The sequence below is a fragment of the Oncorhynchus clarkii genome, chromosome 5, assembly GCF_045791955.1.
Source record: "Oncorhynchus clarkii lewisi isolate Uvic-CL-2024 chromosome 5, UVic_Ocla_1.0, whole genome shotgun sequence".
Classification (NCBI taxonomy): Eukaryota; Metazoa; Chordata; class Actinopteri; order Salmoniformes; family Salmonidae; genus Oncorhynchus; species Oncorhynchus clarkii.
The window spans coordinates 43,233,897-43,258,657 of record NC_092151.1 but is presented as its reverse complement, the minus strand read 5'-3'; the positions used below and the strand labels follow the sequence as shown (position 1 = coordinate 43,258,657).

The 24,761-nt window shown below is 41.3% G+C and overlaps 1 pseudogene; it reads right to left on the bottom strand.

Annotated features, from left to right (window-relative positions):
- Positions 1–302: 302 nt before the first annotated feature.
- On the bottom strand, positions 303–24,481 carry LOC139409694 (piggyBac transposable element-derived protein 4-like; annotated as a pseudogene).
- Between the last annotated feature and the right edge of the window lie 280 nt (positions 24,482–24,761).

The following is a 24,761-nucleotide window of genomic DNA, read 5'->3' as shown; positions in this document are numbered from 1 at the left end:
AAAGAAAAACATAATATGTAGCCTACTTTAATTTTATGGTGTTTTTGGTAGAGCAGTAGCGAGCCTAAAGTTATAGAGTCTAAAGTTATACTATGCTATTACAATCAATTTGTTATGTAGAATACTAATGATTCATTAAGTGATCCTGCGAGACATATTGATTCAAATTGAATTTAAACTTTATTAAATCAGCACCATTCTGAGAAGTGACAGAGCATCGACTGCACAACCCGTGAATAAAGGATAAATAAATAACTAAAGGTGACCAGACTGGACATAGAGTATGAGCTGTCTGAAATATGTCAAGTGTGGCTGACCTGGGAGGCAGTCAGCACCTGTTTGTCAATCTGGTGGACAGCAGACAGACATAGCAGAGAGAAAACAGTGCTAACATCACAGCTCAGGTGTTGCAGAGCAGGGGGGACCACTACTTCAAGGAACAACTACTTCAAGGTCTCAGAGCGAGTGACGTCATCAATCGAAACGCTATTAGAGTACACCAGCTAGCCATTTCACCTCGGTTACACTCACCCCCCTTTTGACCTCCTCCTTTTCCGCAGAAACCAGTGATCCGGGTCAACAGCATCAATGTAACAGTACAGCTTCCGTCCCTCTCCTCGCCCCAACCTGGGCTCGAACCAGGGACCCTCTGCACACATCAAGTCACTCTCGAAGCATCGTTACCTATCGCTCCACAAAAGCCATGGCCCTTGCAGAGCAAGGGGAACAACTACTTCAAGGTCTCAAAGCGAGTGACGTCACCGATTGAAACACTATTAGCGCGTACCACCGCTAACTAGCTAGCCATTTCACATTGGTAACACTCACACCCATTTTGACATCCTCCTTTTCCGCAGCAACCAGTGATCCAGGTCAACAGCATCAATGTAACAGTATAGCTTCCGTCCCTCTCCTCACCCCAACCTGGGCTCAAACCAGGGACCCTCTGCACACATCAACCACAGTCACTCACGAAGCATCGTTACCCATCGCGCCACAATAGCCTCGGCTCTTGTAGAGCACGGTCTCAGAGCGAGTGACACCACCGATCGAAACCCTATTAGCGCGCACCACCGCTAACTAGCTAGCCATTTCACATCGGTTACACATGCAAAGACCCAGATGCAGACACCGGAGGCAGATAGTGCGAGTCTCAGAGTTTTTTTCAACACAAGGGGCAGGCAATCGGTAGGTCAAGGCTGGCAAAGAGTCGCAATCCAAATCAGAGTCAGGCAGGTATAGAACAGCAGGCAGGATCAGGACAGGCAAAAAGGTCAGAACTGGGAAGACTAAGAAAAGCAACAACTAGAGCACAGGGACCACACTGGTAAGACTTGACGGGACAAGACTAACTGGCAACAGACGAATAGAAAACGCAGGTATAAATACACATGAGGTAATGGGAGACACCTGGTGGGGGTTGGAGACAATCACAAGACAGGTGAAACAGATCAGGATGTGACAGCTACCTGCTCATGATATAGCACATCAGTCAAGTTTATGAATAGAGTATGAACAAAGAGTATGAACATAGGGCATTCTGTATAAACTTACAACACAACCAAACATGCTGACATATAGGGTAGGGGTTCATTCCAATTGAACTTGAAATTCCAATTAAATAGTGTCAATACATTCTTGCAGCTCCCACATTCCATTCCACTTCTTATTGGGTTTAATTTTTGTTTGACTTCTGGCCTGTCGCAATGCTTTGATAACTAAGGGATGAAGGAGATGTCGCTAAATATGGATATACATTTGTTACAATTACTAAATGACATTGACAGAATTTAAAAGCTACAGCAAGGCCTTGGTGAGAAAAATTGATAAAAAATGTAAAACAAGTGTTTACCCATAGCATTACTGCCACAAAGTTGATTATTTTTCATTGAAACAACATGGCTGGTTGTTTGCTCTGTGTGTATTTGATGTGTAGTTGGTTGGCTTTGTTAGTTAGCAAGCTGAGATAAATATTTGCTTAAGTTGGCTAGCTAGCTAGCTTGCTAATACTGTTTTGAGGAGAACAGGCTAACTCCCTGTAGAATCTAGACAAGAAGGGATGGGGAAGAAAATCAGAAGTGCAGCTGCTTCCATCTGGCTATTGCAATGCTCCAGTCAGAGATAAAAAGGTACAATTTCTCAAATGATATCTTGCACTGCTTTTCCTGAAAATGTCTATCTGATAAAGCTAGCTAGTTGTTGTTTTAATGCGATGTCAATTAAATGTTACAGCCACAACATCATGATCAAGTAGTCATACATCTATAGACCAGCGAGGCAGTAAGCCTATAAATAACAACTAGCTAGTTATTTCAGATAGACATTTTCAGGAAAAGCAGGGAGAGAGCAACCTAGTAGTAGTAACATTATTATTAGAAACCAACACGTGTATAATCTGTATCTGTATTATATTCCATATTCTTTTTTAAATCTATTTGTACTGTATTGTTATCTGTAACATGTACAGATCATCAGCATGAAGAAGACGACTTTAGGATGATGAATTGGTACAATAGTATGCTAATTGGTTAGATAATCCTATAAGAAAACCAAAAGTCCAAAAGCTCATGTCTCTATCATAATCCATTCAAAAGTTATTTGAGTTTTCTTATCCGTGTGTCTCCCCCGAGCCCCTGGTCATGCTGCTGATCCCGTGCTTCTGGCTCGACTGCAGTTGTGGACCCCTGGCCTGATTTCACCGGGCGTGCTACCTTGTTCCGAACCCCTGCTGAACGAGCTCAGCCAGGTAGTCACTGTGCTTCTGCCTCTGCATTGCATGCTCTTTCGAGTTTTAGGCTGGTTATCTGTAAAGCACTTTGTGACACCTGCTGATGTAAAACAAAACAAAAGTATTGTGAAAAAGAAATGTGATTAATAATGAAACCACTCATTGTCTCAAACGAGTTCGCAAAACATGCACACAGTGTTTGTAGGCCTATGTGCCACATGTACCTGTCCTGGTTAACTTGAGTTCCACTTCCGTCTGTTGTAGCTTGGTGCGTGGCCCAGGAGCTTTTCTCTGTGCACCATGGACCTGTATAAGCTGCTCAGATCTTGCCAGGCGGTCATATAAGTGTGAGTACCTCCCACCATGTGTTTATTCAAGCGTCATCATGAAACCATAACAATATTCATGCATTTGTAAAAAGAACTGTGAGTATTGTGTTGGGGCTGTATATCTTTATTTTTGGAAATGTGAATTTATATCTGATCTGTCCTACATTTGAACTATTCTCTAGGATGACTTACATCCATCATTATCCATGACTACCACCACTTGTAATCAATCCACCACCACTTTTCTAATGAACACTCCTCCTCAAGCAGCATACTCAACTTGCATTTATGATTCATATTCCCTTTTGTCATTAACAGCTTCTACACATCATGGCAACATGCTTGACTGAAACATCTTTCACCATGTCTATAGACTTTATGGGGGTGATGCTGTTGCCCATCAGATTTTAAAAAATGATGCTGATATGTAAAAGTTATAAATTAGGAAGATGGTGCTTTTCAGAATGACATTTTAACGACTGTTGATGTTCACAGAACTCTCCTAATGCTATGTTGAACGAGAACCACAGATGCAGGGAGAGGAAAACAGACAGCTTCTCTCTACCACACCTTCAAACAAAATTGTATTTGTCGCATGCGCCGAATACAACAGGTGTAGGTAGACCTTACTGTGAAATGTTAACCGATAATGCAGTTCAAGAAATAGAGTTAAGAAAATATTTACTAAATAAACTAAAGTAAAAAATAAAATAACAATAACAAGGATATATAAAGGGTGTACCGATACCGAATCAATGTGTGGGGGTACATGTTAGTCAACTTAATTTGTACTAGGTAGGGGTAAAGTGACTATGCATAGACAATAAACAGTGAGTAGCAGCAGTGTAAAATCAATGTAAATAGTCTGGGTGGCCATTTGATTCATTGTTCAGCATTCTTTTGACTTGGGGGTAGAAGCTGTTAAGGAGCCATTTGGACCTAAACTTGTTGCTCGGGTACTGCTTGCCGTGTGGTAGCAGAGAGAACAGTCTATGACTTGGGTGACTGGAGTCTCTGACATTTTTTTTGGCCTTCCTCTGACACCACCTAGTATATAGGTCCTGGATGGCAGGAAGCTTGGCCCCAGTGATGCACTGGGCTGTACGCACTACCCTCTGTAGCGCCATACGGCTGGAATCCGAGCAGCGGTCTAAGGCACTGATCAGTGCTAGAGGCATCACTACAGTTCGATCCCGGGCTGTGTCGCAGCCGGCCGCCACCGGGAGACCCATGGGGCGGTTCACAATTGGTCCAGTGTCGTCAGGGATAGGGGAGGGTTTGGCCGGCTGGGATGTCCTTGTTCCATCGCACTCTAGCGACTCCTTGTGGCAGCCGGGCGCATGAATGCTGGCTTCAGTCGCCAGCTGCACGGTGTTTCCTCCAAAACATTGGTGTGACTGGCTTCTGGGTTAAGTGAGCAGTGTGTCAAGAAGCAGTACGGCTTGGCGAGGTCGTGTTTTGGAGGACGCATGGCTCTCGACCTTCACCTCTCCCGAGTCAGCACAGGAGTTGCAGCGATAGGACAAGACTGTAACTACAAACTGGATTAAATAGTATTTAAGAGAATGCCAACAGTGTGCAAAGCTATTATCAAGGCAAAGGGTGACTACTTTGAAGAATCTCTAATGTAGATGAGATATTTTTTTATTTTTTGTTATTATATATATTTTTTTGCCTTTACCTCCCTTATCTCATCTCATTTGCTCACATCGTATATAGACTTGTTTATATTGTATTATTGACTGTATGTTTGTTTTACTCCATGTGTAACTCTGTGTCGTTGTATGTGTCGAACTGCTTTGCTTTATCTTGGCCAGGTCGCAATTGTAAATGAGAACTTGTTCTCAACTTGCCTAACTGGTTAAATAAAGGTGAAATAAAATAAAATATATATATTTTTTTCTGTATTTCACTTTCAATACATTTTTCAAACAATTCTAAAAACATGTTTTCACTTTGTCATTATGAGGTATTGTTTTCTCTCACCCATCTACACACAATCTATTTCATCTATTTTAAATGCAGCCTGTAATTTCACAAAATGTGGAATAAATCAAGGGGTTTGAATACTTTCTGATAGGCACTGTATCTCGGCTTTCTGAACAGTGACAAGATCCCCCGAGGGCATTGAATTTGTGGAATTGTTGGGGATGATAATGAATTCTTGTAATTTACCTATCTCTGAATTCAAAGACTGATCTGGAATTTGCGTGTATTCAAATGGCATTTGCAGGGAAATGGAATATAATGACGAAATGAACCCCAACCCTACTGTATACTGCACAGTACATAGCTCCAACTGCAATGTAGGCTGCTCTTGACTCGACCACAGTTGGTAACCCGTGTTGCATTTTATCCTGTTTGACATACTGCAGGGAAATAACCTGACATACCTTGCAATTATCACTGAAAATACCTAATTAAGGCGTGTATGTGTCTCTCAATACCCTAGCGCCCCCATTTGTCTGATAACCTGTCACTAGACGATGTAGCCATGTCCAACATTTTGTTAGCAATTTTGATTTACTACGTATCAAAGTGTTTTGCCTGTAGACTCTGGCATCTGAATTGCAGAGCTGTTTTCACACGCCTGCCTCATACAAGACAACAACAAAGCAAGTCATGTAATACTCAGCATGACATTAAATGATAGACAATGGCTGAAGGAGGCCAGGGAATATTTTTTTATGGTGGACAAGGAGATAAATATCTACAACATGTGAACAAAAGTGCCTGCTTAGAGTACTACAAGATGGGAACAAATTCAAAGTCAGATGGGGAAGTCTATAAGGAACAACAGAGTAGAGGTCCAGTAAATTTTGCATTATGTGAAATAATAGATTGAAAAAGTCCCATTTGTCATTACCATCAAATGATTATCATAAATAAAAACCATAGGGTAATTCTGTGCACCTCAGGAAATGTGTATATATCATACTGAGTGTTAATTACTTAATTGTTAATTAATGTTATCCCTTTTTCTTCCATAATGGCACTTATATGTCACCTCTGGAATAGTCAAGGGACCATTATAGGATATTTATGGTGGTTCAAGTCGTGAATTCTGATTGGTTTCAATCGCATTCCAGCGGGTGTCTATTTCACAAGTTACCACCGGCTAAATCTATGACGTTGAAATGGCTATTTATTCTGTTCCGTCTAACTGTGCAATCCACTGTCTCATCAGCCCTGCCAGGAAATGTGTAAACTTGATCTCCACTATAAAAAGTGTCTAGACGTTATCTGCCATTTCTTTAGACTAGCAATTGGTTTTCAATCTTAGAGATTTGTTTAAACCTTGCTGTCTGTCTCTCCGACCTATTGAAACAATAATGAATTGCGATCTCCACCATCCAATATGAAGTGGATGTGTCCGAACGACACTGACAGAAAATTGAGCTGGTTGTCATAGCAACATACACAACTTTTTTTCTGTTGACTGGCTAAATCGATACTATGTAGCGAAAACTAAAACGGATGAGTGGAACATTTATTTTGATATTTTCGGCGGCATGACTATGGGTGAATGGGAAAAAGAGATAATAACAATAATACCCAGGCATGCAGATTTGGAGGATACTGCATTGAATGACCTAGAGAAAAGCCGCAACGAAAAAAACACAGTTAAGATTAGAAACTGGGCTGTTCGTTGCTTCGAGGGCTAGCTAGCAGAGAAGAAAAAAGTTGTTGACTTCAAAACTGTCACTAAGGAAGAGCTTAACATCCTTTTCCGACAGTTTTATGGAAATGTACGAAATGGGAAGAGGGAAAGTACAGCATAAGTAGCTAACTGGCACTCCGTAGTGGGCTCAACCAGTTTCAAATGACCCACCCATCGATCACAGCTGGTGCCTTATGAAGGACTCTGAATTTACCACCACAAATCATGTATTTCTTGGCAACATCAAACAGCAAAGAAGGCAAGGAAAATATATCACAATCCACCCTCCCATCACCGGTAAGGACATGGACTAGCTCCAAAACTCCCAGGCTCTGAATCCCAGGAACACAAAGGGATCTGGTCCAGAAAGTGTGGTTCAACCTCCAGTTACATCGAAGAGGAAAAGACAACTGTCTGTTCCTCTCTCAAACAGACAACTGTCTGTTTCTCACTCTCAGATACACCACTCTCGCATATAAAGAGAGGCCACAAAGAATAATCTGGACCCAAGGAAGACTTTGTCTCGGGCCTAACAACACCTGTGCCAATATATCCAACAAACACCGGATTCTCGGGCATTATCACTTAATTAGACCCCTTCTCCCTCTGCAAAACCTCTTCATAAAGAATGAGAGAGAGAGAGAGAGAGAGAGAGAGAGAGAGAGAGAGAGGCAAACGCCAAAAGAAGCACAACTGAAATAGATAAAAAGCAAACCAAAAAAAGACTACAGATGACAACGGGCTTGATACAGACTGTAAAATTATCAGGAAAAGACTTAGAACACTAACCAACCAAAAGTACAGCAACCCAAATAATGGTGAAATACACCTTCATTACTGTGGACTTACAAAAAACTCTATAAACATACACTCAGAACCAAAAAAGCACAGTACAACAGCAAGCAACTAACACTAATTGAGGAGTCCATAAACACAAACAACATCTGGAAAAATTGGGGGGAAAAAAACAAAAAATTGAAACATTTGGAATTAGCAATACAAAAATGGTGACACGTGGACAACCCATTTTAAAACACTCTACAACACCATTCAAACGCAGGACAATGCCAAATTCATCAGAAGTTGAATGGATTAGAAAAAGCTATAAAGGACATTCAAAATCCATTGGACTCTCCAATTACTGACCAGGAGTTCTATGAGAAACTTCAGGCCCTCATATTTAAAAAAGTCTGCGGACCTGATGGCATCCTAAATGAAATGCTCAAATTCACAAGTACAACATTTGAATTGGCTATATTAAAACTGTTTAATTTGCTCCTGAGTGTAGGTTGTTTCTCTGACATTTGGAATCAAGGACTCCTAACCCCAATCTTTAAGAACTGAGACAAATTTAACACAAACAATTACAGAGGCATGTGTGGGATCAGTAACCTGTGGAAGGTTTTTTGAAGTATTATAAATGTAAGAGTTCTAAACTTCATTAGTAAGCACAATGTCTTGTGTAAAAGCCTAATTGGATTTACACCAAAACATCGCACGACCGTTCATATTTACACCCTACACACCCTGATAGATAAACATGTCCAACTAAATAATACCAAAAAAGCATTTGATTATATTTGGCATACAGGACTGTTCTACAAAGTTAGTGAAAGTGGATTAAAGGGGGAAAACATATGACATAATTAAACCATTGTATACTGGCAATATGGGCAGCATCAAAATTGGCAAGAAAATAACGTAACTCTTTAACCAGGGGCTGGGCCGTCGCCAGGGTTGCAATCTGTGTCCCGATCTTCAATATTTACATTAACGAATTGTCCACTATTCTAAAAAAGTTCTCAGCCCCTGGTATTAGTCTCCACAATTCAGAGGTTAAATGCCTGGTTTTGGCAGATGGCCTGTGCCTGCTGTCAACCACGCACATGGCCTACATCAAAGCCTGGACCAGTAAAACCCCAAAAATACATAAATAATGATTTTCGAGAGAAGATCCAGATCTCAAAGAATTAGACCAAACTTCTCAGTTGTTACAAAATATATAGAGCACTGCACAAACTATAATTATTGAGGTTAAAAAAATAAACCCAACTGGACACCTAAATGAATCAGTGAATGAACTAAGAGAGAAAGCACGTAGGGCATTCTACGCCATTTAAAAACACATACAAATTGAAATAAAATTAGGCTAAAACCAATTGAATGTGTCATTGAACTAATTGCACTTTATGGCAGCGAGGTGTGGGGTCCGCATGCAAGATTTCACTCAATGGGATGAACACCCCATCTAAACCCTGCAGACAGAGTTCTGTAAGATTCTCCTACATGTCCAGAGTAAAACTACAAACAATGCATGCAGGGCAGAATTAGGCCAATATCCACTGGTAATAAAAACTCAATCGTCTAAAATAAAGTGGTTCCCTTTCATTTCATTACCAAGCCCTGCAACACCAAGAGCTGAGCAAAGAAAATAGTCTCCTCATCCAGTAGGTCCTGGAGCTGAATTCACATACCTGTTCTACTAACACACTGTCACGCCCTGGCCTTAGTATTCTGTGTTTTCTTTATTATTTTGGTTAGGCCAGGGTGTGACATGGGTGATTATGTGTTTGTCTTGTCTAGGGGTTTTGTAGATTGATGGGGTTGTGTTCAGGTAAGTCCATGGTTGCCTAGAGTGGTTCTCAGTCAGAGGCAGGTGTTTATCGTTGTCTCTGATTGGGAACCATATTTAGGCAGCCATATTCTTTGAGTATTTCGTGGGTGATTGTTTCCTGTCTTTGTGTTTTGCACCAGTCAGGACTGTTTCGGTTTTTCCACGTTTTCTTGTTTTGTATATGGTAATTGTTCACGTTATCATCTTTATTAAAGATGTTCAACCACAACCACGCAGCATTTTGGTCCTTCTCTCCTTCCCAGGAAGAAAACCGTAACACACACAAACAAGGCTGCATGAGATTTATCTTATTGTGACTCCGTGCAGCCAATGGTAATGTCCGTTTTGGGTATAATGCTAGGAGCTGTCTGTGGATTTGACAGCTCTAACATAGTTCCACCTCCGACATTGTCAAAACAAACGCTATAGAGATGTCAGCTAAAGCAGTTCTATGGCTGATGTAAGACATTACTCAACATTAAATTGTTATACATTATTTATAGGCAACAGAATGTGAAGGGAATGAATTCTGCCAGACAGTGCAAGAAATAATGGAATAAATAATAACTTGCAAAAGTTAGTTAACAATATTCCACTAGAGTATGTCTGTGCTCGTTAATAATGTCTTGCACGCAGTAGCTTGGAGTTTCCAACTTTTACAGCACTTGCAAGGGCAGTCTTTTCTGGGCTGAGTGTGTGAATGTAGTTTACTTTCTTTTTTAAAGAACTTGACAATGTAGGTCACAGGTTAAGTTATCATAAAAAATACAGACATTTTCTGAGGAAGGAAGGTCTGACTTTAAAATGTTTTAGCAGCAATCAGCTACACCAATTAGCAAGGGTGTTTTGACAATTCACATGGATTCAAATACCTTTTTATTCAAATCAATACACTTTCCGTGTGAAATTAATGTAGAATATAGTCCTCTCACAGACATGGTTTCATTTCTGTGTTCTCATTCTCCGGTCACGTCTTAGACCCTACTTCACTTCTGATTTCAGCACAGAAGGAGAATATTTCATGCAGTATATTGCTGTGTAATCGTTCACATTTTGCTTTTAAACTGAATGAGATGGTGACTTCTGTCTTCAAAGGGAGCTAGTCAACCATCTCAAGTCTAGAGTCCCTGTGGCACAGAGAACTCTGCTTCACAGCATGACACTTACTTTATCATGGCATGACAGACTGCCGCATATTAAATGATTATCAAAAACATAATTCTTTGTATGGAGAATTCTCTGATAGAGACTAAAAGTTTACAGGAATAAAACAATAACACAGGTGCAAACTAATGTTTATTAAATTTACCGTTGAGAAAACAATCTGTCCGACTATGATGTTTCGGCTCCATTTAATAACCAGGGAAACAAAATACATATTGTGACGAGCTTTGCCATTTCCAAGCGCTTTTTTGTCTTCTGTTTTTATAACATTAACTACTTTTCCTCCCCAATATGTTAATGTGCGTCTACAGTAAGTCCCCCACGATTTAAACTTTCTGCCCTGAAAAGAACAAAAAACCAATAACATCAAAATAGATTGCTAACTTATATAATCTTAAATCACTGCTTAAAACACCAGAACACAATGTTGATAATATGAGCGGTGCCAGTAACTCAGGATAAAGTACAGGATATTGAGAAAAAGCTATTGACATGGGTCTTTTTCCGACTCCACACTAAGTAAAACATAAACCCTTGTGTAGTCTTAACATTCTGTTTACTCGTCAAAAAACGAGTAAACAAGCGTCAAAAATGACCCGCCTTCACTAAACCCCTAAAATAAAGCCCCATGAAGAAACAACCTGTCATTCATCACTAACTTGATGAATATCTGGGTGTTCCCTCTTCACAATGCAGAAAGACTGCATTTAAACAGTGGACACCACTCATTTTTATTACAACACACCTATCATAATTGTTTTCTTTACTAAAGTAGAGGTTTATTTATTGCTAAAGGTACTGTATAGGTGTAAACATTTTTTTTTTTTAGCAAGAGATAGTACTTATATAGCCTAAGAAAGTAGCAGAAATGTACAGAAAGTAGTTTTAAATGCATTTTATTGAAGGGAAACAAAAACAGTCTTGAACTTTTTTGGCAACATAGTGATATGTTCCTATATACTGTACAATGAGTAATTCAACTACAAAATACTAGTCTTCACCCATTTTTTTGAACCATTGCCCCCACCCACAAGGTGTATAAACAACTACAATGATAAGAATAAAATAAGATAATAGAAACAAAACACAAATGTGAAGAACAGAAATCAATCAACTCTAATTTGCACATATAGGACAGTATGCTTCAGTATGTTTCTCACATGTACAGCACATAGTATTTGTTTTACAGTCCTTCTTTGGGGGCTGAATTGGCATCTCCTCCACTTGCCTGCCCCAGCTGCAGCCTCAGGTTGATCAGGACCAGATTCAGCCCCCTGAACAGCTTTCACAAACGCTGCAGAGGCTGCTGTGCGGGGGAGGCGCTCCCTTCTTTGAATGTGTGGGTTTACTAGTGCCTTTCCCAGCTGCTCCAGGAACACCCTCCTCTTGTTTTGCTTATCAGGCATCCAGGTAGGGTTGATCTTGTTCCATATCACGAAGGCATTGTATGATGATGTTATGGAACATGTTAACATCACAAAGTTATGGAAGATGATCAGGGGCCAGCGGGCAGTCATCTTCCTGCAGCTATAAGTTCCAATCACCTTGTCCAGGTTGTCCACGCCTCCTTTTTTTGTGGTTGTAGTCCAGGATGATGGCTGGCTGGCTTCCTGTTCTAACGATCACTGATCTCAGCCGTTTTGTGCTGTGTGCTTAGGAAGATCACATTCTTGTTCCTCTTTGGGAGGTAAGAGACTAGAGTGGTGGTGGGGGTGAAGGCAAACTTTAATGAGAAGGTATCTCTCCCCCTTGTTGCGAGGAGTGCAGGGGGAGCTCAGGCTTGTTCTTTCTAACTGTGCCAACCATGGTGATCTTCCTCTTCAGGAGCTGCTGGCTGAGTTCACAAGAGGTAAAGCAATTGTTGCATGTGACATTGTGCCCCCTCAGTCCATCTGTCACATCAAGCACAACCTGCATCCCCTGGTTCTTCTCCGGGCCTCCATTGGTCGGCTTCCCTGTGTAGGCTTGCATCTTCCAAGCGTAGCTGAATTGTGCGTCACAGGCCACCCATATCTCGATGCCATACTTTGCTGGCTTGCTGCGCATATACTGCCGGAAAGGACAGTGACCTTTTGACAAAAGAGATTACTATCAGTAATTAGTACCCCTTGACTTATTCCACATTTTATTATGTTACAGCCTGAATTTAAAAATATATATATATCTCACACAATACCACATAATGACAAAACGTATTGAAAATGAAATACAGAAATATATAACTTACATAAGTATTCACACCACTGAGTCAATACATGTTAGAATCACCTTTGGCATCGATTACAGCTGTGAGTCTTTCTGGGAAAGTCTCTAAGAGCTTTGCACACCTGGATTGTACAATATTTGCATATTATTTATTTTTATTCTTCAAGCTCTGTCAAGTTGGTTGTTGATCATAGCTAGACAGCCATTTTCAAGTCATGCCATGGATTTTCAAGCAGATTTAAGTCAAAACTGTAACATAACCAACCAGGAATATTCAATGTCATGTTGGTATTCAACTCCAGTATACAAGTAGCCTTGTGTTTTAGGCTATTGTCCTGCTGAAAGGTGCATTTGTCTCCCATTGCCTTGTTGGAAAGCAGACTGAACCAGGTTTTCCTCTACGACTTTGCCTGTGCTTAGCTCTATTCTGTTGATTTTTATCCCCCAAAACTCCCAAGTCATTGCTGATGACAAGCCTACCCAAAAACATGATGCTTGAAAATATGAGGAGTGGTACTCAGTGATTGTGTGGTGTTGGATTTGCCCCAAATATAACGCTTTGTATTCAGGACATAAAGTTGTTTTCTTAACCACATTTTTTGCAGTTTTACTTTAATGCCTTATTGCAAACAGGATGCATGTTATGGAAGACATTTCATTATGCACTGGCTTACTTTTTTTCACTCTGTCATTTTGGTTAGTATTGTGGAGTAATTACATTGTTGTTGATCCATCCTCAGTTTTCTCCTATCACAGCCATTAAAATCTGTAACTGTTTTAGTCACTGTTGGCCTAGTGGTGAAATCCCTGAGTGATTTCCTTACTCGCCAACAACTGAATTAGGAAGGACGCCTGTATCTTTGTAGTGACTGGGTGTATTGATACACCATCCAAAGTGCAATTAATAACTTCACCACGCTCAAATGGATATGCAATGTTTGGTTTAAATTTGTTTACCCATCTACCAATAGTTGCGCTCCTTTGCGAAGCATTGGAAAATCTCCCTTGTCTGTGGTTGAATCTTTGTTTGAAATTCACTTCTCGACTGAGGGGCCTTACAGGTAATTGTATGTACGGGTACAGAGATGAGGTAGTCATTAAAAAAATCATGGTAAACACTTTATTGCACACAGCGTGAGTCCATGCACATAATTATGTGACTTGTTAAGCACATTTGTACTCCTGATCCTCAACTTTGGCAATACCCTACTCATGGAAACTGGATGCAGTCTATCACAGTGACATCCGTTCTGTTACCAAAGCCCCTTATACCACCCACCACTGCGACCTGTATGCTCTAGTCGGCTGGCCCTCGCTACATATTCGTCGCCAGACCCACTGGCTCCAGGTCATCTACAGTGCCTTGCGAAAGTATTCGGCCCCCTTGAACTTTGCGACCTTTTGCCACATTTCAGGCTTCAAACATAAAGATATAAAACTGTAATTTTTTGTGAAGAATCAACAACAAGTGGGACACAATCATGAAGTGGAACGACATTTATTGGATATTTCAAACTTTTTTAACAAATCAAAAACTGAAAAATTGGGCGTGCAAAATTATTCAGCCCCTTTACTTTCAGTGCAGCAAACTCTATCCAGAAGTTCAGTGAGGATCTCTGAATGATCCAATGTTGACCTAAATGACTAATGATGATAAATACAATCCATCTGTGTGTAATCAAGTCTCCGTATAAATGCACCTGCACTGTGATAGTCTCAGAGGTCCGTTAAAAGCGCAGAGAGCATCATGAAGAACAAGGAACACACCAGGCAGGTCCGAGATACTGTTAAAGTATCTGTGAAGAAGTTTAAAGCCGGATTTGGATACAAAAAGATTTCCCAAGCTTTAAACATCCCAAGGAGCACTGTGCAAGCGATAATATTGAAATGGAAGGAGTATCAGACCACTGCAAATCTACCAAGACCTGGCCATCCCTCTAAACTTTCAGCTCATACAAGGAGAAGACTGATCAGAGATGCAGCCAAGAGGCCCATGATCACTCTGGATGAACTGCAGAGATCTACAGCTGAGGTGGGAGACTCTGTCCATAGGACAACAATCAGTCGTATATTGCACAAATCTGGCCTTTATGGAAGAGTGGCAAGAAGAAAGCCATTTCTTAAAGATATCCATAAAAAGTGTTGTTTAAAGTTTGCCACAAGCCACCTGGGAGACACACCAAACATGTGGAAGAAGGTGCTCTGGTCAGATGAAACCAAAATTGAACTTTTTGGCAACAATGCAAAACGTTATGTTTGGCGTAAAAGCAACACAGCTGAACACACCATCCCCACTGTCAAACATGGTGGTGGCAGCATCATGGTTTGGGCCTGCTTTTCTTCAGCAGGGACAGGGAAGATGGTTAAAATTGATGGGAAGATGGATGGAGCCAAATACAGGACCATTCTGGAAGAAAACCTGATGGAGTCTGCAAAAGACCTGAGACTGGGACGGAGATTTGTCTTCCAACAAGACAATGATCCAAAACATAAAGCAAAATCTACAATGGAATGGTTCAAAAATAAACATATCCAGGTGTTAGAATGGCCAAGTCAAAGTCAAGACCTGAATCCAATCGAGAATCTGTGGAAAGAACTGAAAACTGCTGTTCACAAATGCTCTCCATCCAACCTCACTGAGCTCAAGCTGTTTTGCAAGGTGGAATGGGAAAAAATGTCAGTCTCTCGATGTGCAAAACTGATAGAGACATACCCCAAGCGACTTACAGCTGTAATCGCAGCAAAAGGTGGCGCTACAAAGTATTAACTTAAGGGGGCTGAATAATTTTGCACGCCCAATTTTTCAGTTTTTGCTTTGTTAAAAAAGTTTGAAATATCCAAAAAATGTCGTTCCACTTCATGATTGTGTCCCACTTGTTGTTGATTCTTCACAAAAAAATACAGTTTTATATCTTTATGTTTGAAGCCTGAAATGTGGCAAAAGGTCGCAAAGTTCAACGGGGCCGAATACTTTCGCAAGGCACTGTATAAGTGTATATGCTAGGTAAAGCTCCGCCTTATCTCAGCTCACTGGTCACGATAACAACACCCACCCGTAGCACGCGCTCCAGCAGGTACAGTATTTCTCACTGGTCATCCCCAAAGCCAACACCTCTTTGGCCGCCTTTCTTTCAAGTTCTCTGCTGCCAATGACTGGAACGAATTGCAAAAATCACTGCAGCTGGAGACTTATATTTCCCTCACTAACTTTAAACATCAGCTATCTGAGCAGCTAACCGATCGCTGCAGCTGTACATAGCCCATCTGTAAATAGCACACCCAATCTAAATCAAATCAAAATCAAATCAAATGTATTTATATAGCCCTTCGTACATCAGCTGATATCTCAAAGTGCTGTACAGAAACCCAGCCTAAAACCCCAAACAGCAAGCAATGCAGGTGTAGAAGCACGGTGGCTAGGAAAAACTCCATAGAAAGGCCAAAACCTAGGAAGAAACCTAGAGAGGAACCAGGCTATGTGGGGTGGCCAGTCCTCTTCTGGCTGTGCCGGGTGGAGATTATAACAGAACATGGCCAATATGTTAAAATGTTCATAAATGACCAGCATGGTCCAATAATAATAAGGCAGAACAGTTGAAACTGGAGCAGCAGCACAGCCAGGTGGACTGGGGACAGCAAGGAGTCATCATGTCAGGTAGTCCTGAGGCATGGTTCTAGGGCTCAGGTCCTCCAAGAAAGAGAGAAAGAGAGAATTAGAGAGAGCACACTTAAATTCACACAGGACACCGAATAGGACAGGGGAAGTACTCCAGATATAACAAACTGACCCTAGCCCCCCGACACATAAACTACTGCAGCATAAATACTGGAGGCTGAGACAGGAGGGGTCGGGAGACACTGTGGCCCCATCTGAGGACAGTCCCGGACAGGGCCAAACAGGAAGGATATAACCCCACCCACTTTGCCAAAGCACAGTCCCCACACCACTAGAGGGATATCTTCAACCACCAACTTACCATCCTGAGACAAGGCTGAGTATAGCCCACAAAGATCTCCGCCACGGCACAACCCAAGGGGGGTTACCTACCTCATCCCCATATTCTGCTCTGTTGCACACCTGTTGTACACCAGTATTTCTACTTGCACATCATCATCTACTCATCTATCACTCCAGTGTTAATTTGCTAAATTGTAATTATTCCGCTACTATGGCCTATTTATTGCCTTTCCTCCTCACGCCATTCGCACACACTGTATATCGGCATTATTTTTTTCTATTGTGTTATTGTTCATTCCATGTGTAACACTGTGTTGTTGTTTGTTCGCACTGCTTTGCTTTATCTTGGCCAGGACGCAGTTGTAAATGAGAACTTGTTCTCAACTAGCCTACCTGGTTAAATAAAGGTGAGATAAAAAAAATATGCTTGCCCTAACAAAGGGGTTGAATACTTATTGACTCAAGACATTTCAGCTTTTCATTTTTAATTCATTTGTACAAAAATTCTAAAAACATAATTCCACTTTGAAATTATGGGGTATTGTGTGTTGGCCAGTGACACAAAACACGGAAACATTCAAAGGGGGGTGAATACTTTCTGAAGACACTGTAAGTGTGTAGTGCAGTAAGGAAGGGTCTTTAGTTTTGTGTACTGTAAGTCCCTGTATAAGGCAGCCTATTCCCATCCCTGCACCATCTCTGCAACCTGCTGTGCTTATGCAAGTGTGTAAGGCAGCAAGGTAGGGTCGTTAGTCTTGCGTAAGTCCTTGTAATGGCAGCCTGAGCCTGTAGCATTAGCAGGCAAGGCCCATCAATCATAATGATGTGCGAGTAAGCCAGGAGACCCCTGAGACTGATCCTAGTAAGACCTAGCTGATCTCTTCCCTGCCTTGTCCATGCCTCTAACGGACTAGGAGGATGCTAAGTGTAAGTAGTGTACTTTACCACACCACATAAGAGGCACAATTTTAAACTGGTTGCCTATCTGGAGGTTTGTACGCTCTCAATTCCCCTCAGCAGTCCCCACTTCTACAAATACCCATGAGGTAGTTCGCTGAAGCCCCCCAGTGACTGGGGAACTCTGGGGAAGTAATCTATTTACTGTGGAGCGTCTGTGCTTCTCCTCTCTCTATAATTCTCTACCATTCTCTCTTTCTATAGCTCTCTCTATCATTCTCTCTCTCTAACATTCTCTTTCTCTATCGTTCTCTCTTTCTTTCTATTCCCCTCACGTGATATACTGCAGCTTTGTGATAACTCTCTCCAAGCTGGCATTAATAGTCAAGCAGAATACATTTACATAATGTTGGATATTATATGAAACATATTTTTGCTGTTCACACCCTGTGGATCCCATGGGTGTGTCTCAAATGACACACTATTGCTTACACCAGTGGCGAGTTTTAGCATGCCAGCAAAGACACTACACAACGCAACACTAAACAATACATTAATTGCACTATAATGGTGACAAATAGTGCCCACAAACTGTTAGGGCCTATATAAAGCTGTCCCAACATCAGAGCTTTCTTTTCAGCACCATGGAGTGAATCCTTACCACGACTTACACCTGGCTATCAGCGGAGCCTTGTCTGGCAGCGAAACAGATCATTCAGCCTCATTTACTGCCTTTAAAAAAAAACCAGCTGATATGGCTGACTCACTTCAACAAATGTGGTTTCAACTGACAATTGAGAGGTACAAACTATGGCATAAGGGGACGACGAGCGGATAAGAGGCAATCCATAATTTCGATTAAGACATTAATGAGCAAGCTAAGACGGACGTAATCAATATAACTATTTGTTCAGCACTGTTGAAATGTACAGCGACAGAATTCAGAACACGGGCCGTTCTTACAGTATCTTCCCTGTACACCAAGTCAGAACTGTAAGATAAATAAAGGGGGCATAAAAGCAGACAATGAAAGGTCTTATAATATTCAATGATTACATTTCTCTAAAACAGGCTATAGACTACAGTAAATGTGCACCACCAAGTCAGAACAGTAGTTATGAGGGGGAAAGGTACACAATTATTAGGGTGAGGCACATCTACTACTAACAGCTTACTACAGAACATACACTTGATATTACTTTCTTAGCTACAGTATACATACCTCGCTGGCATATTACATCATTTTTGCAGCAGCATACAATACATGTTTGGACTCACCTTGTTGTGTTGTGCTAACTTGAACAGGAGATTGGCATGGCGGTCCTTCTTGTTGGCAAATTTTGTCATCAAACTTTGTCATCAAAGTCTGGCATTCTCAGGATTTATGGAACTTTTAAGACAACTGGGAAATCATGACGTCAGTTGTCTTCAGGTCGGAGCTCTAGAAAGAGGCCGACATGGAATTCCGAGTTGGATAAAAGATTAAAAAGTATTTTCAATTTTTTTTCAGAGTTCCCAGTTGTCTTGAACACGGCAGAAGTCATGCTGGATTGACAGCATGTCCAATGTATTCAACCTTTTCTGGTCCATGGCATGTAAATGTTTATAATTTTAAGCTTGGAAAAGAGACCCTTAAACTCAGACTTGGACCAAACACCCACTCCACTGAATAGCAGGCTAGTGATTGCTTGCAGCGCTTGCAGTTAGCCACTGATTCGTTCCAAACCACTCATTGTTGAATTTGCAATTTCCAACTTGTGTAATGTTTATGTCCAATGACCAATGAGCACCGATACGTTTTATCGATAATTTATCTTCATATGACAAGGATTAAAATGGATTTGCCAGTAGATTGTTGACGTGATTCCTGAAGATGACTGCTTGTCTAGCTTGCTAGCTAAGATTTTGATGTTGACCTGATCAGTCCAATCAAAGCTACGGTAGAGATAACTTGATTTGATGTCATTTTATCTGTGGCCAATGATTTTGAGCCTTCTTGGATGGGCACTTCTAATGTAATTCTATGGCAGCACCCTATGGGCTTGAATTTTCTAGCCCTCCCCGTAGATTTTGTGATGACTTAGTGTCCACATGCATGACAGAACGCTGAGCCAATCCTGGCACAACTAGAGAACATTACCAACCCCTACGCTCCATATTTTCTAATGGCTACCCCATCACCACAGAAAGCACTGAGCTAGTCTGAAACACCTGCATTTTGGAGCTGCCTTACTCAAGGACACAAAAAAAGAGACCAAGTTTGTATGCAGCTTTATTAACTCAATGATGATTTTTACATTGTTTGCAAACTGATACATGACACGTATTAATGCCCAAATGCGGGTGTGATTCAAAACAGGTGCGGCTCTGCCCCACCTGCCCTGAATTACGTGTCACCACAGTAGTGCACCACTTTTGGCCAGGGAATAGGGAACATATATGTATGTGTCTTATGAGCAGTTCATATCTATGGGATGCATACATTGCTCCTGCATTTTAAAGGCAGTCAGTGACCTTTCTAAAATTGGTAATTTGCTGCTCTGCATAGTGCACCAGGCAATACTCTGCTGTGCCTCAAGTACCTCTTTATAATGAACCAGCAGGTAGCCTAGCAGTTAAGAGTGTTTGGCCAGTAACAAAAAGGTTGCTGGCTTGAATCCCGAGCCGTACTCTTCTGTCCTTGAGCAATGCAGTTAACCCCCAACGAAAACTGCTTCCCGTGCGCTGATGATGTTGATCAAGATAGTCCCTTGCACCGCTTTGATTCAGAGGTTGGGTTAAATGTGGAAGACACATTTTGGTTGAATTAATTCAGTTGTGCAACTGACGAGGTATCCCCTTTCCACTTTTATTCATGTATGTGACAGGCAGCAATATAGGTCTGTCACGCTGCTGCTTCACAACTGTATCTGTGCTGTACACCTTTCCTTATTAATAGGAGCAATACATCACTCTTTTACATTGTTATATCCTTTCAGAAGCAACTGTTCTGACATAACCCCTTACCTAGATAGGACATTTACATTTAAAATGCTAAATAATGAGAGGACTATGTTGAATGCGTGCTATTCATTGGTATTGTTCCCCTGTTTTAAATAACGTCACTGTAGGTCATGTTAATCTTCACGTCATACTTCTAAAGATACAGTGATGACTTTCAAAACACCTGAATATTTACTTTCCAAAGACCAGTGATGACTTTTAAAAGACCATTGTTTTTCCACCTGAGTGACCAAATGGTAATAGACCTATCCCCTTCCCCAATTTAAATGAACATGACATTGCCATGCAGTATAACAATAATGAATGATGTTACAGGTATTGATATTACTCTAATAGCATTAGTTTACTTCCTGATTTATTTATCAAGGCTCAGGAGAAGACCCAGATGCAGACAGTTTCGAGTAACACAAGTTTATTACAGAAACAGGGGGTCAGGCAAAGGACAGGTCAAGGACAGGCAGAGGTTAGTAATCCGGGGGGGGGGGGGGGGGGGTGACAAGGTACAGAATGGCAAGCAGGCTCAGGGTCAGGTCAGCCAGAATGGTCAAAACCGGGAAAACAGGAACTAGAGAAAGACAGGAGCACGGGAAAAACGCTGGTAGGCTTGACGGAACAAAACAAACTGGCAGCAGACAAACAGAGAACACAGGGGATAATGGGGAAGACGGGCGACACCTGGAGTGGGGTGGAGACGAGCACAAAGGCGGGGGAAACAGATGAAGGTGTGACAATATTAATATATTCATCATGGTTAGATTTCACAGTAGCCAACTGTTGAATGGTAATTGAATGTAATATGCACCACAGTCGAGTCAATTGTCAACCGAAATGCCCCAGAATAAATGGAGCCACATATGATTGAGGTTAGTTGATTACAGCAGCGTCCCCCCTCCTCTCATATAAAATGAAACGGGATGAGAGAGAGAGTGAGTGGGCTGAATCTTCAATGCCATGTTTCTCTGTATACCAAAGGTGGGCAGACATAATTACTGCTGGTCCGCTATCTGATTAGCCATCTCATGAGACACAATGGTACAGTGAAAACATCTCCACGCACCGACCAATTACAAATGACACCACAGACCTCCGTTGTCAGTTTGTATCCATCATAATCCCCCTGCGCAATGTGCCGGGACGATCAACGTGACGTTTATTAATGCAAAATATGCTGAATAACACGACTCTGCCGGCCCTGCCGTCGCCTCTCTGTTGAGCTTAAAGCCCCTCCTCAGTGTCAGTCGGTTTGCCAGTTGGTGCAAGGGGAAGCTGGGATGCAGAGACAGAACGGGGGAAAGGGTTTGTCAGGGATCAGTAGGGTCAGTTGTTATGAGTCAAGACGTTCAAACTTGGCCCGGTTTCCCAGTAGCGATGGAATTTAGGCTTAGGAATGTTTTAATGATGCATCTTTCCGACGATGGTCGAAGATGTAACATGCGTTTCCCAAAACACCACGCAGAGGTCATCGCTAAGTGCGTCGTTGGAGCATGTGTCGATACTGACAGTAGCCTACAAGTAGCAAAATATAACTAAATTGATTGAACATGAAATGTATTTAAATATGATTGAAATAGACCTATAGCTGTTTATATTTTAATGCAGTCATCTCAGTTTTCATTGTAAACATATTTTTATACGTTGCTTATTTGTGTCAATTGAAAATACTTCGTTCAGAAGTTATCGGCACAGAGAGACAGATAAACCATGTGATTCTTTGTTTAGCAGAGATCTTCTGTGTATAAAGTAACGTGTGAGGGCAAAAAAGCAACTAACAACGCACTTGGCTGTTCTACGAATGGTCTGAGGCAGGCGTTAGATTACGAGTGTTTTCAAGTGCAACATTAATAACGATGGTTGTGGGAAAAAGCTCGGAGATTTAACAACACTCCTACAAAAGTTCTAATGAACTTAGCCTTAAGATGCTTTGGGAAACGGGGAGAGGCCCTGAACAGTAACTCCAACAGAGTTTACTTAATGACTTGTACTACGTCCTACTGGTGCTAAGAGGCTTCCCTATGGGAGGGAGTGACTCATCTTTGTGCTGCAGGATCTAAGATACAGTAGTATTGGAATTACAAGTTAATAGAGCTGTAATATGGGCATGTTGTATTTGTTACTGTTTAGCGTATTTGTAGTCAGGCAGCTCACACATACTTTATTAAACTGTTCTAGGTAGCATGCCGATAAACTGTTTAAACACAGCCAAAGGTCTTGTTCATAAAAAAACTTACTGAAGTGAAGTGTGGAGGATACATTATACTGTAAGAAGAGAAATCTCCAGTTTTCTCACCTAGTATAGTCAAAACAGACTTCAGTTGACAAAAGCAGGCACTTAGAAGAGAATGTTTCTCATTCTAGATTGCCATGGGAATAGACTTGAAACGCATAAAGGGAAACCAGAAAGAGGGATGTTTTAGAGGAGCAGTAGCAGCTAGGAATACTTACAGGATGAAATAGTCTTGGGCTCTTGTCCGGGCCTTGGCTTAAGCTTAAGTACTGTGTGTGCTCTTAGCTATAGGGGCCGGTTTCACAGACAGGGCTTAGATTAAGCCAGGAGTAGGCCTTAATGTGTACTTGTTGAATGAGGACATTTAAGTAGCTTTCATGAACGTGGCTTAAATTTGAGTGAATGCAAAGATCAGAAGAGAGCGATTTACTACTGGTGGTGGACCACCAAAACAAAAACAAGACTGATGAACTGAGTGACTTGCTGTATGGATTAATAGAGCACCAGCAACCTCTGGATGGTATACCAGACAGACAACGACTATTTGGACAGTTCAGATGAAGAACTGAGCACAAATGGTGCATATACCAAATAAAGTCAATTGGTTACTTCCTATGGTAAATATATTCCACTATCTGTGTCAATCTTTATTCTTCTTTCATTCTAAGGACCATACGAGTTTATTTGTGCTTCTAAACGGTGTTCTTTTTTTCCAGAGGAAAGGAATGTGCTATAGCGTCCCTGAGAGAACAAAAAAGATGACCATGCATGAAAAGTTAGCCAGAGAACTTCATGAGCATAAAATGAAATATTTGAAGGAAGAACAGGAAATGAAAATGAGAATTCTACAGGTTGAATTGGATATGAAGTTGTAAGATAGAGGTATGACCCAAAAAATATACAGTAATGAGACAATTGTGATTACCAGCCATGGAGAACAATATGATATGTACAAAATAATGTTTTGTCATTTGGATATCCATGAGTGAGAGTATTTTTATCACCACAAACTACATTTAAAACCAGCCTTGGTTTAGTCACTCATTTAATTTTGCTTCACACTATTTGAATTTTGTATAGAACAAACATTATCAAAGCAAAAATAACCCACAATGAATGTATTCCATATTTAAATGCATCTCATCTAGTTGAAGTGCTGCAATGTGAAGCAACTCTGTGTGCAAATCCTCATTGGTCATTGCCTGCCTCAGCCATGGGCACATCTGCTTGATCCTGATCTTCTATTGGAGGAGCAATGCCGCTTCAGGTAGTTGTGCAGTACAGCTGTAGCAATGATCACCTTGCAGCATCATCTTGGCTTGAAAAGAAGTGTATTGGGTAAACACTGGAATCGATTTTTCCATACTCCAAACATTCGCTCGACCATCCCTCTCGTGCGGATTTGAGCTCTGTTGTATCTTTGCTGCTCAGCTGTTGTGGGATTTATGTATGGAGTGAATATAAACTTACTCTGACAATATCCACTGTCACCAAGTAGTAGTCCACTGTGTGTCCTCTCTGAAACTGAGCATACAATGAAGAGTTAAGAAAAATCCTTGAATCGTGAGTTGCACCTTTCCAATGGGCAACAATGTTTGAAAACTGAAAATTAGGAGTGCATACACCCTGAACATTGATGGAAAACAAGTTCTTACAGTTCCTGAACTCCTCAGCATCAGGAGTTGATGGACACTTCATCGGAACATGACATACATCTATACAGCCAATCACTCCTAGGAAGTGCCCATATTCATATCATTGGTTTTATGAATTAAACTGCTCCGTTGATTACCCAGTTTTGCTCTCCTGCGCCGGACTTCCCTGCCGCCAGTTACACACTCCCTTACAGAATTCCGCACCACTATGGAGTCAGCAGGAGCAGGTGCCCCTGGTGTAGGGGTGGAGGAGCGCGTTCAAGAGCACACGGCGATGCTCCACCATCTTGGCACCGCCATGGACCGCGTTGTCCAAACAATAG